Below are 13,021 nucleotides of genomic sequence, written 5' to 3' on the forward strand. Positions count from 1 at the left end.
CCTGTCGGGAGATGTAGTCCGGCTCTGCGAGCGCGGCCACGGGCTGCGCGAGACCGACCCGAGCATGCGTGCCGGCAGCATATCTGCGGGTCTTCTGCACGTCTTTCTTAGACCCTTTGTTATATTCTGCCTTCTTAATAGAAGTTTTGCTCATCGTCATGGCCTCCATAGTACCGATTTAACTTTCCACAAAAATCCTTCATAAGGTAGGTTGGTTGCTAGGATCGTAGGGCACCATGGGGAATATAGCCAGTGATTCTGTAACATCTTCCTATGTTGACGGATAGTAACTGCAACTAATGGGGTGAGGGTTTAATAATATGGGTAACTATTGAGCCACTGTTGTATATTTGAAACCAATATAATATCGTATATCAACGATACTTCAATAAAAATTAATTTTTTTTTTAGATAACGCATTTTTTTTTTGAGAGGGCATCTCTCATATTTATTGATCAAATGGTTGTTAACAACAATAAAATTCAGTATAGGGGGGTCAATGCTCAATGTACAATCATTAATCCATCTCAAGCCTAATTCTCGTCAGTCTCCAATCTTCTGAAGCATAACGAACAAGTTCTTACATGGTGAACGAATTCTTACATAGTGAATAAATTCTTACATGGTGAACAGTACAAGGGCATTCATCACAGAAACATTCGGTTTTGATCACGCATTATGAACTATAAACAATCAGGTCAAATCGTTTGATTTTTATACTTGATTTATATGTTGATCCCACATTTCTCCCTCTATTATTATTATTATTATTATTTTTAATAAAATGCTGAAGTGGTAGGTAGATGCAAGATAAAGGTAGAAAACATAGTTTAGTGCTGTAAGAGGGCAAATGTAGATGATCAGGTGTGTGCCTATGGACTAAGTATTAATCCAAGCTAGATAAGGGCAGCAAAACATCCACGGATGCAGAAGATTTCTCTCAAAGCAGGGGGGATGAGGTTCTGAGCCTCACCTCTGTTGATCCCCAATTTCTCACCTGATGGCCCCCCTGCGACTGTGCCTGTCTTAGGTTGTTCCTCCCTTGAGGAATCTTACCCGTCTCTGGCTAACCAGCCATCTTCCGGGGGCATACAGGGAAATGTAAAGTTGGTAAGTGAGAGAGAAGCCATATTGTTTGAAAAGGTTAGCTTTTTATTTCTTTGCAGATTTATGCCCTGTGGCTTCTATGCCCAGCACTTGTCTCGAGGTATCTTTACCACCTGGAGGAATTATGATACTCGGTAAATTCGGTATGAGGCACGAATTCTATTTAAGGGTTGTAATTAGGAAGGAAGAAGAAAAGCTATAGAGGTAGCATATAGAAGAAAACGTGGGAGGATTGATTATTTCTTTGACATATCTTCTTGTAGAGTACCTTAAGTATGTATAGGTTTTAAACTACTAACTAATTTGCACACACATATTAACATAATAGGAATACGGTGACATAAACAAAGCAAATCTATAATTACCATCCATCTCCAGTGAAGCCAAGAAAACCATTTAGGCACCCTAGGCATTTGTGAAAATCTGTCTATGATATGATGGATATTGTCCTACTGTACTTGAACAGTCTGAGAAAAATCAGACAAATTAAAGCAGCCCATTTCTGGGATCTGTTCACATCCCATATGTTCTTTTAACCGTAGATAGTCTATAGTCATAAGATTTTGGAGTGCTACAACTTGCACCCCTCCCAACTCCTGGTTGAGTTCCAACAGTACAGATCTGGTCAAATTCATTGTCTCACTGTATGCACATGCCAGCCTAGACATCTCCCTCCTCATTCCAATGGCAAGTCCAGGAGACGGTGGGGTGGACGCAGCCACAACCGCAGCATCGCCCGGATCCCTGTGGAGGCTTTTTGATGATCATCCCCCGGCACGAGTCTTCCAGAGAGTGCTGATGCCGGAAGCTCCTCCTCATATCGTATCTTAGTTCATTTTCTGGGTATCCAAGCTAGGCCTTGATCTTCTGCATAGAAACAAACAGACCCTTTGCCCACACTTTGACGTGCCCTCTATACCACTGTGCAGAACTCATTGGAGGTCAGCACACAGGGACTGCTTTTTTTTTTCTTTTTATTAAGAGAAAGGAATATTATCAGAAAAGAGTACCTCCATAGCTGACCATCTGACACCCTTTAAGTGATCAACATTAAGAATTTTAAAGCGTGCGTTGATCTTTGATTTACCAAGTTTATCCTATCAAGGAGTAATCCCCCTTTCTTTCTTTCTTTCTTTTTTTTTTTAATCTTTAATCTACACTTACATGAAGAATACTATGTTTACTATGCTCTCCCCTATATCAGGTCGCCCCCTAACAACCACATTACGGTTACTGTCCATCAGCTTAGCAAAATGTTGTAGAATCCCTACTTGTCCTCTCTTGTGTTGTGCAGCCCACCCTCCCCTTTCTCCCTCCCCCCCATGCATGCTAATCTTAATACCCCCTTCTTCTTCCCCCCCTTATCCCTCCCTGCCTACCCATCCTCCCCAGTTCCTTTCCCTTTGGTACCTGTTAGTCCATTTTTGGGTTCTGTAATTCCGCTGCTGTTTTGTTCCATCAGTTTTTCCTTTGTTCCTATACTCCTCAGATGAGTGAAATCATTTGGTATTTCTCTTTCTCCGCTTGGCTTATTTCACTGAGCATAATACTCTCCAGCTCCATCCATGTTGCTGCAAATGGTAGGATTTTTCCACTTCTTATGGCTGAGTAGTATTCCATTGTGTATATGTACCACATCTTCTTTATCCATTCACCTACCGATGGACATTTAGGTTGCTTCCAATTCTTGGCTATTGTAAATAGTGCTGCGATAAACATAGGGGTGCATCTGTCTTTCTCAAACTTGATTGCAACGCATTTTTAATCAAAAGAATTTTAAAAGAAAATTCAAAACGCCAAGTTCTTTACTGGTGCAGGCGAGGGATAAGGAACAAGAAAGGTATTTCAGTCTTCAGGAGTGATTATTTGAAACAGACACCGTGAAACACATTTTGGGGCTAAATTTAGGAGCTTACTTGAAAAAAATATTTTTAATGAAAACAGTCAACATTTAACCTTGTACTAATACATAATTTCACAATAACAGGACACAAATGGAGTAATTTAGCATCAGTAACAGATTGAGTAACTACTCAGTTATCCTTTGAAGGCTTTGAAAGGCATGGGAACTAGCTCTTCACTTGGTGAGCATATAGGAGCAGTGAAGGATTTAAGAGTCTCCCTAGAGTCTTTATGAAACAAACACCTATTAATCATGTTCATCATTTCTTCCCATCTCTTAATTTCTTTCTAAACTCCTTGTCTCTCATCAGTAGTAAAATGTCAGTTGAAAATTTTCCAGTTACTTGATTTACATGAGGGATATTTTACAGGGCAAAGTTGTGTAAATGTTAATACAGCAATACCCAAATTCATTATGTTTATTACACATATATTTTATAACTTTACATAACATTGATTAATTCTCTAATAGAATTTGAGTTAGTAATTGTAAGCATACTCTAGTTTCAAAACAAAGCATTAATGCTTAAGCATAGATTTTTAAATGTTACTATTATTTTTTTTTGAGAGGGCATCTCTCATATTTATTGATCAAATGGTTGTTAACAGTTAACAACAATAAAATTCTGTACAGGGGACTCAATGAACAATCATTAATCCACCCCAAGTCTAATTCTCATCAGTCTCGGATCTTCTGAAGCACAACGAACAAGTTCTTACATGGTGTTCAAATTCTTACATAGTAAGTAAGTTCTTACATGGTGAATAGTACAAGGGCAGTCGTCACAGAAACTTTCGGTTTTGATCACGCATTATGAACTATAAACAATCAGGTCAAATATGAATATTCGTTTGATTTTTATACTTGATTTATATGTGAATCCCACATTTCTCCCTTATTATTATCATTATCATTATTATTTTTTAAAAAATGCTGAAGTGGTAGGTAGATGCAAGATAAAGGTAGAAAACATAGTTTAGTCCTATAAGAAAGCAAATGTAGATGATCAGGTGTGTGCCTATAAGCTAATAAAAAACAATTTTAAAAAATCAGAATCTTTACCCTACTTGAATGCACAACAAAAAAAGAGAAATTAACGTTCCAAACTCTGGTCTGAGACTTTGCATAGTGTTCTCTTTTGATATTTATAGAAAGAAATCGGGGTGGAAAGAACTACACTTAGTTTTAAGGGAGAGAACCATCTTTGTCTGGAAAAGTGTGCATTAGGTGACAGGTGAGACTTCGTAGGCAGGAACCCATGGAACAAAATGTAATTCTACTGCTTTTTTTTTTGCTATCATTAATGTACAATTACATGAGCAACATTATGGTTACTAGACTCCCCCATTATTAAGTTCCCACCACATACCCCATTACAGTCACTGTCCATCAGCGCAGTAAGATGCTATAGAATCACTACTTGTCTTCTCTGTGTTACATTCTACTGCTTTTTATCATGATACAAGGAGAAAAAAATTCTCCTGATAAAAATGGGGAGAAAAAGAGAGGAGAAAGAAATCATCAGTTAAAGACTGGATCTAGGTAGTTACAAGAGCCATTAAAATATTCCCACAGTGGGCCTGCTCTCTCACCTGGGAACCTGGCTGTGTCACAGATCCTCTCCTCTCCGGATTCCTCTTATGTTGAGCCAGCAGAGGGGACTCACCGGAGGCCTGGGAAAAGCAGGAGTAAGCTTGAGTACTGCTCCCCTGTGGAGAACTGAAGATGCAAAGACCACAGAGAACCAAGCAAAGCCTCTTTATTATTCCTCTTCCAGCCTCAGCTTTGAGTTTCCAGCTGAGCATAGGAGTGAAAAGTGGCAACAGAAGTAAGAAATCAAGTACTAAAATAGGGAGAATTATTAAAAACAGCCATGTCAGAGCACTGGAAAACACCAAAGGCAAGGAGCAGAATTGCTTACCCATGGAAAACTGTTACTCAACTGTGAGGCAGTGCTCTTCTTACCAGGTACCATTCCAATCCCATCCAGCTCACACTGCAAAAACCCAGAGCTTTATTTGTCAGAGTCAGTAGACTCAGTTCAGGGGAGGCAAGAGAGCTGCTAAAATTTTAACTGGAAGACTTGAAGTGAAAGAAATTTAGAAGTGCTGAGATAATAAACTCCTCAAACATCCCTAGATAACTTCTATACTAAGCAGGAATGCACGAGACCTCCAGAGAGCCTAGCAAATACTAATAGCCTGAAGAAATCGGTGAATGTGTTGTACCTCTGAATGCATTCTTCAACTCCTAACAGCTTGGGTAGATAGAGGATATAAAAGAATTGAAAAGCACTATCAAACAACTTGACTTAATTGACATCTATAGAACACTCCCCCAAACAACCACAGAAAACACATTCTTCTCAAGGGCATATAGAATATTCACCAAGAAAAAATATATGCTGGCAATAAACAAGTCTCAATATGTTTAAAGCATTGAAATCATACAGAGTATGTTTTCAAACCAAAATGGGATTTAATTAGAAATCAATCACAGAAAGAGATCTCAGAAAACTCCACATGTGTGGAACCTTAACAACATACTTCCAAATCACCTATGATTTAAAGAAGATAGCATGAGGAAAATTAGGAAAAATTTTAAACTGAATGAATCAAAATGAAAACACATCAAAATTTGTAAAATGTACAGCTAAGGCAGTGTCTAAAGGAAAGTTTACAATACTAAACATCTATGTGAAATAGAAGGCTTCAAATCAATTTTCAAAGGTTGTACTTCAGGAAGCAAAAGAAGAGAAAGAAGATGAAATTAAACCCTAATTAACTTAAAGGAAAGGAATAATAAATTTCAGAAAGGAAATCAGCAAAAGAAAAAACAAAAGTATGCTTCAGAAGATTGGAGACTGTTGAGAGTTGGGCTTGGGGTTGATTAATGATTGTGCATTGAGTCCCCTATACAGAATTTTATTGTTATTAACAACCATTTGATCAATAAATACAAGAGATGCCCTCTCAAAAAAAATAAAATAAAATAAAGTAAAAGAAAAAAAAGAAAAAACAAAAGCAATAGAGAAAAACAATGAAACTAAAGGCTGGATTTTTTAAATAATAAAATGAATAAACATTTAGCTAGACTGAGCAAAAAAAAGACTAAAATTAGCAATAACTGGAGTGAGAAAGGCAAACTCACTACTGACTTTACAGAAATCAAAATGCTTATGAGAATTTTCTGAATAATGTTGCATGAATAAATCTGATGATCTAAATAAAACAGAATCCTTGAAAAAAAATTCTCCCACAGTGGAGACCACAAAAAAAGAAAATTACAAATATCCCTGTGAACATAGATGCAAAAATACTCAACAAAATATTAGCAAACCGAATTCAAAAATATATCAAAAAGATCCTCCACCATGATGAAGTAGGATTTACTCCAGGGATGCAGGAATGGCACAACATTAGAAAATCCATCAACATCATTCACAACATCCACAAAAGAGACAAAAACCACATGATCATCTCCATAGATTTTGAAAAAGCATTTGACAAAATTCAACATCCATTCATGATAAAAACACTCAACAAAATGGGTATAGAGGGCAAGTACCTAAACACAATAAAGGCCATATATGACAAACCCACAATCAACATCATACTTAACAGCAAGAAGCTGAAAGCCTTTTCTTTAAGATTGGGAACAAGACAAGGATGTCCACTCTCTCCACTTTTATTCAACATAGTCCTAGAGTTCCTAGCCACAGCAATTAGACAGCACAAAGAAATAAAGGGCATCCAGATTGGTAAAGAAGAAGTTAAACTGTCACTGTTTGCAGATGACATGATATTGTATGTAAAAAAAAAAACCCTAAAGAATCCATTCCAAAACTACTAGATCTAATAACTGAATTCAACAAAGTTGTAAGATACAAAATTAATACACAGAAATCTGTTACATTCCTATACACTAACAATGAACTAGCAGAAAGAGAAATTAGGAAAACAATTCTATTCACAATTACATCAAAAAGAATGAAATACCTAGGAATAAACCTAACCAGGGTAGTGAAACACTTAAACTCTGAAAACTACAAGACACTCATGAGAGAAATTAAAGAAGAAAGCAATAAATGGAAACACATCCCATACTCATGGATAGGAAGAATTAATATTGTTAAAATGGCCATCCTACCTAAAGCAATCTACAGATTCAATGCAATGCCTATCAAAATACCAGCAGCACTCTTCAATGAGCTAGAGAAAATTGTTCTAAAATTCATACAGAACCACAAAAGACCCCAAATAGCCAAAGAAATCCTGAGAAGAAAGAATAAAGTGGGGGAGATTATGCTCCCCGACTTCAAGCTCTACTACAAAGCTATAGTAATCAAGACAATTTGTTACTGGCACAAAAACAGACCCACAGACCAATGGAACAGAATAGAGAGTCCAGGTATTAACCCAAGCATATATGGTCAATTAATACATGATAAAGGAGCCATGGATATACAATGGGGGAATGACAGCCTCTTCAACAGCTGATGTTGGCAAAACTGGACACCTACATATAAGAGAATGTAACTGGATTACTGTCTAACTCCATACACAAAAGTAAACTCAAATGGATAAAAGACCTGAATGTAAGTCATGAAACCACAAAATTCTTAGAAGAAAACAGGCAAAACTCTTGAATATAAACATGAGCAACTTTTTCATGAACATATCTCCCTGGGCAAGGGAAACAAAAGCAAAAATGAACAAGTTGGACTATATCAAACTAAAAAGCTTCTGTACAGCAAAGGACAAAATCAGTTGAACAAAAAGGCATCCTACATTATGGGAGAATATATTCATAAATGACATACCCAATAAGGGGTTGACATACAAAATATATAAAGAGCTCATGTGCCTCAACAACCAAAAAGCAAATAATCCAATTAAAAAATGGGCAGAGGATCTGAACAGACACTTCTCCAAAGAAAAAATTCAGATGGCCAACAGACACATGAAAAGATGCTCCACATCACTAATCATCAGGGAAATGCAAATTAAAACCACAATGAAATATCACCTCACACCAGTAAAGATGGCCAACATCGAAAAGACTAAGAACAACAAATGCTGGCGAGGATGTGGAGATAGGGGAACCCTCCTACACTCCTGGTGGGAATGTAAGTTAGTTCAACCATTGTGGAAAGCAATATGGAGGTTCCTCAAAAAACTAAAAATAGAAATACCATTTGACCCAGGAATCCCACTCCTTGGAATTGACCCAAAGAATACAACTTCTCAGATTCAAAAAGACATATGCACCCCTATGTTTACGGCAGCACTTTTTACAATAGCCAAGATATGGAAGCAACGTAAGTGTCCATCATTAGATGAATGGATAAAGAAGATGTGGTACATATACACAATGGAATACTATTCAGCCATAAGAAAAAAACAAATCCTACCATTTGCAACAACATGGATGGAGCTGGAGGATATTATGCTCAGTGAAATAAGCGAGGCATAGAAAGACAAGTGCCAAATGATCTCCCTCATTTGTGGAGTATAACAACGAAGCAAAACTGAAGGAACAAAACCGCATCAGACTCACAGACTCCAAGAAGGGACTAGCAGTTACCAAAGGGAAGGGGTGTGGGGAGGGCAGGTGGGGAGGGAGGGAGAAGGGGATCGATGGGTATTATGTTTAGTACACATGGTGTGGGGGGTCACAGGGAAGACAGTGTAGCACAGAGAAGGCAAATAGTGACTCTGTGGCATCTTACTACACTGATGGACAGTGACTGCAAAGGGGTATGGTAGGGACTTGATAATATGGGTGGGTGTATGTAGTAACCACATTGTTTTTCATGTGAAACATTTATAAGAGTGTGTATCAATAATACCTTAATTATATATATATATATATTTTTTAATTCCCCCACAGTGGAGTACATACAGGAAGGACATTTTAAAATAGAACAGTGGTACCTGCTGTTGCATTAAAGATGTTTATGCTATTACGGTGCAAGCCCCTCTGTTTTCCTTCTAAATCTTTAGTCACTTTTCCACATTCAAGAAAGTTTTGTTTGAGTAATATTGGTAGGGGGAGGGATATAAAATAATTAAACACTGTTGCCTTTTGGGTCTAATTGGTGTGGAAGAAAGACATCTTGCCAGAAACAGGGACCTGCAAACAGTTATCAAACCTCCAACTCTCCCTATTCCTGAGATTGGCATTAATTTGGGGATTTCCAATGGATGTGGATTGATTTAAAGTTTGAGCCCATTTTACCTGGATTTCATGGAATAGAAGCCCTCCCTTAAACTCTAGCTTACATTTAACATCTTGTAAAGAAGGCATTTTATTTTATTTATTTATTTATTTTTATTCTAATTGTTTTTTATTATTTGAAGAAAAATGTTCACACATGCATGAGATTTTCCTTGCCTGGTGAGTTGCTCCCAAGACCCTGTAATTTGTTTAATAGACTTTTATACAGAAAGAGATTACTTGGCTCATTAGATTGAGTCACTTAATAATGACTTGAAGGTTAACTAATGCAGCCATCATACTCCTGCTCATGGGCTGGATGTCTATCACATTGCTCACTAACTTCAGCCATTCCAAACGCAGACAATTGGAATACCATTAAAATATTAATGGAAAAAGAAACTGACATTCAAAATGTGAATGACCAAAAATCATCTCTAAAGATTATTTTAAGATACACTTTAACAGAAGCTCTTTTTTTTTTTTTAAATTGGAGAGCATTGTGTCCTTACCATCATTGAAGGTATGAAAGGAGCTTTTTAAATTAGAATGTACCAAATGGCTGTTGCCTATTCACCATTGCCTCCTGTCAGGCACCCTATTCTAAGCTATTCCTGGTGTGCCAAAGATCAGAATGTCTTAGGTTCAAATAAAACCCCAGTTTTCTGCCAAGGTGGAAGAGATATAGTCATTTGGCTGCTCAGGGTTGATGGGGGCGAAACTGAGAGATACTCTCTTTTTTTTAATCCCACACCTTACCTCCATCTTCAGAGGCGTGTGGGGCCTCTAATCTTTGAGCCTTTCCAGATTCTGAAGTTCTAACCAGCTTGCTTATTTATTTCTCCCTGATGTAGGCAGCATTGAAGTTTTAGCATGTGCTTGTCTATTACACTTTCCTTTCCTCCATTTACTTTGCAGATTCCAAAATACTGATGATAGCTTTCATCTGCTGTTGTGTCATCTCCCATTCTTTCTGTTCTGATGAATTTATGCGCTTTTTTACCCTTTATTGTGACATTACTGGGGTTTTGAGAGGATAGGAGCTAAAAGTGTTTTCAATCTGCCACGTTTTATTGGAAAATCAGGTTTTAACATATAGAGTGCATGCAACATACCAAGAATTGAGTTAGGCACCTGGTCTTTTCTCTAATTTAAAAATCCCTTCATGTTTTATTGATATTAGAAAATTCACGTTAGTGTTAGAAAATTCACCTATTATTTTTTGAGCACCTTCTTTTTTTTTATTTTATTTATCTTTTTTTTTGAGAGGGCATCTCTCATATTTATTGATCAAATGGTTGTTAACAACAATAAAATTCTGTATAGGGGACTCAATGCTCAATGCACAATCATTAATCCACCCCAAGCCTAGTTCTCGTCGTCTCCAATCTTCTGAAACATAGCGAACAAGTTCTTACATGGTGTACAAATTCGTACATAGTGAATAAGTTCTTACATGGTGAACAGTACAAAATGGACACCATTACTTTTTTTGTGTTATTTTTTTTTATTTGGACACCATTACTTTTAAGTCTCTACCTCCAAACCAGTCAGAATAGGGCTGTTCACAATAGTAGTCCTTAATCAGCATTTGTTAGGAGAATGAAAACGGAGGCTTACAGATAGGCAGGCATCTGTCCAGAGTTACCCAGTATGAATCCAGTAGTCAAATGCAGAACTGTCTGCGCAAGTGTGCTTTGCCACCACTTCACTGCCTCCTCCTCCCCTACTATGTGCATCTCCCTGAGCCCTGGAAGTATCTGTTATCTATCATAAACTTTTTTTCCCTACTGGGAAATCATCTTTCTATGCTCTGAAGAATATTAAAAATAACTTTTAGCTCTTCCTCCTCCTTCCAGCTGCTGAAAGAACCTGGCTGGAAACCTCCCTTTGTTCATCTCCTACTCCTGTGCCAGAACCATGCACGTGACCCCCACCTCAACCCCTGACTCCCAATTTCTCAGGTTACCAAGAGCTATTTCAGGCAATGGAGGCCACATGGTCTCCTCCTCCCCCTCCTCTGGGCCATATCCTAGCTTAGTCCATCATATCTGATAGCCACATCAACATGTCCCAGCACCCATATCCACCTGATTTCCCAGCTGCCTTCGGTTCTACGTCCTCAGCCTCATCTCCTTCATCATCAGGTGTTAAGGGCTGTTCCTTGTGCTGCTCTGCTGAAGCTACAAAGAATAATGTATGCCCTTGCCTTCAGAGAGCTCAAAATCCTTTTTTTTTCCATAGGGGAAAAAAACCCACTGAAGTCCTCTGATAGAAGACTCTAGATAATAAAGAGTTTAAAATCCATTTCCAAATGTTGGACAGTTGTATATCAAAGACGTTAGGTGAAATGGGCAACAAAGTTGTGTAATTTAAACCTGGTCACAGCACTGTAAACTAAGTGTGTAAGCATTAAGGAGACCTAACAAAAAGAAAAGAACCTGTTAACCAAGGAAGACCTGAGGAGGTAAGTTTCAAGTAATACTGTAAATTTCATTTTGAGTATAGTAAAAATTCAAAAAAAAATGATTGAAGGTATATAGTGAGAGGTAAATTTACCTCTTCTACCTCATTCCCTGTTACTCAGTTTCTCTGGAAAAGGCACTGATATCAGCATCCTATGTATCTTTCCAGTGGGAATCAAGATACTGAAGGCAACAAGGGGCCTAAATGCTTGGAGAGCAAGGGAGGACTTTTTTTTTTATTAAGGTATTAGTGATATACAATCTTACGAAGGCTTCACATGAGCAACATTGTGGTTACTACATTCACCCATATTATCAAGCACCCCCCCACCGCATACCCCATTGCAGTCACTGTCCATCAGCATATAGAGTAACTACCTGTGTTCTCTGTGCTGTGCTGCCTTCCCTGTGCCCCCCTACGTTATGTGTGCTAATCAGAATACCAAGGGAGGACTTGGTATCTACGTCTTGACAGGGGGCCAACATGCCACTCTTCTTCCTAAATAAATGTATTCCCTTCTTCCAGCACACATACTGAATTGCAGAGCTTTAAATAGGACCCGGAATCACCTTTCATAAATTCCACCAATTTCTCCAATAACCAGTTTTTCTCCCCCCTTTTTCCCTTCTGGGGCTGGGATGACCCCCATCCAGATCTTACCTGATTTGGAGAGCAGCTTTGGCCTCTCCAACAGAGGAGGGGAAGCATCCCCACCGTTTTCTGGGAGAAACTGCTGAGCCTTTTAAATGGTAGCCACCCTATCACCTTACCCTGGCAGTAAGGTAATTAGGGAGTCGAAACGTGCCCCTTCTGGTGGCCTTGGAGACCTTCGTTAGCTGCCAGCTGTTCTAGCCTCTTTGCGGGGGTTTCTGAATCCGGAGTGTCCTTAGGATTTCTCTTCGCACTTTGTGCTCTAATGCTATTTTTTTCTACCCAACTCAAGTCACCGCCTGGGGAGATAGGCGCCTTCCCTCCCTCTCGGGCTGCTGCCATATATAATCCCCAGACCTCCACGCCCTGCTTCCCCCACGTCTGTGGGGTCCTCGGAGTGTGTAATCGCTGACGGGAGGGGTCCGCTCCGGCGAGGAGCTGTGGCGGGTGAGCCCTGGCCAGCCATTTGGTCCTCCGATCGGGAACGCCGCAGGGCCAAGGCCCGCGCCGACGCTGGGGTCTTGAGAGGGCCCTGCGACCACCAGCCAGGCGCGGAGAGAACAGCGCGGCAGCCGGGCGTGGCGGCCGGGGAGCGCTACCCGGAGCCCCGCAGCCGGGTCCCGGACGGCCGCCAGGGAGCGCTGCGGTCTCCCGCTCGCTAGCCCCCTGGTAGGC

The 13,021-nt window shown here is 39.3% G+C and overlaps 1 long non-coding RNA gene across 3 annotated transcripts in view; it reads right to left on the reverse strand.

Moving 5' to 3' along the window:
* LOC118970647 (uncharacterized) overlaps positions 1-12,639 on the reverse strand; it is a 455,888-nt gene extending 443,249 nt beyond the window's left edge. The window contains exons 1-4 of one of the 3 annotated variants that reach the window (XR_005058697.2): positions 12,356-12,639; positions 4,603-4,683; positions 2,518-2,813; positions 427-2,077 (exon numbers count right to left, since the gene is read on the reverse strand). This is a non-coding gene — a long non-coding RNA (uncharacterized lncRNA). Of the gene's footprint in view, positions 1-426; positions 2,078-2,517; positions 2,814-2,922; positions 4,492-4,602; positions 4,684-12,355 lie in introns of those variants that run through there. The other 2 variants (XR_005058696.2, XR_012122716.1) reach the window with 2 other exon arrangements.
* Positions 12,640-13,021: the final 382 nt, after the last annotated feature.

The sequence above is a fragment of the Manis javanica genome, chromosome 11 (assembly GCF_040802235.1).
Source record: "Manis javanica isolate MJ-LG chromosome 11, MJ_LKY, whole genome shotgun sequence".
NCBI classification, from domain to species: Eukaryota; Metazoa; Chordata; class Mammalia; order Pholidota; family Manidae; genus Manis; species Manis javanica.